This window comes from Musca autumnalis, unplaced genomic scaffold, assembly GCF_047663935.1.
Source record: "Musca autumnalis isolate F117 unplaced genomic scaffold, ASM4766393v1 scaffold_3, whole genome shotgun sequence".
In the NCBI taxonomy this organism is placed as follows: domain Eukaryota; kingdom Metazoa; phylum Arthropoda; class Insecta; order Diptera; family Muscidae; genus Musca; species Musca autumnalis.
In genome coordinates, this window is record NW_027411866.1 from 9,296,956 (window position 1) to 9,297,791 (window position 836).

Genomic DNA, 836 nt, shown 5'->3' on the forward strand with positions numbered 1-836 from the left:
ATAAACTTATATAACAAAAGTTGTGGACATAGGTCCACGTTTTGGTATAGCCCCCATATAACGGTACCCCCCGATTTACGGTATTTTGCCGTTTTTAGTTACATTTTCAGACCGATTTAGCTATAATTTGACATTTAGGGTTCTTAAGTGTCAATAAACTTATATAACAAAAGTTGTGGACATAGGTCCACGTTTTGGTATAGCCCCCATATAACGGTACCCCCCGATTTACGGTATTTTGACGTTTTTAGCTACATTTTCAGACCTCCCAATTTCTAGCCCACCAAAAATTGTCAACATACATAGTTAGATATAGGCACCATAAAAAAGGGCCTACGGAATGAAATATTTTATGTACATTATCTGACATTTTAACGTACCCACTTAAAGTTGGGGACAGGAAGGAAAACTAATTATTCCATTTTAGTTCAGAATATTTTATGGTGGAGGGTATGAAAAGTTCGGCCCGGCCGAACTTAACTCTTTTTTACTTGTTTTATATAAAAAGTTAATTCAGCTAAACTCTTCTGTAGAAAAAGGCAATTCAGCAAACTTTTTCTATAGCATCAAACTTTTTTTATAGAAAAAGTTAATTAGGCAGACGTTTTGCTATAGAGAAGATCAACTCAGCGAACGTTTTATATTTTTTCTATAGAGAAGTCAATACAGCCAACTATAGAAAAAGTCAATTCAGCAAACTTTTGTTAATATAAAATAGTAATGCAGCAAAATTGGCTGAATTGAGAAGTCTCCCTTGCCCCTTATGGGATTTTTGTGGAACAATTATATAATGCAGCAAAGTGAATTAAGCAAACTTTGTTTATAAAAAAAATCAA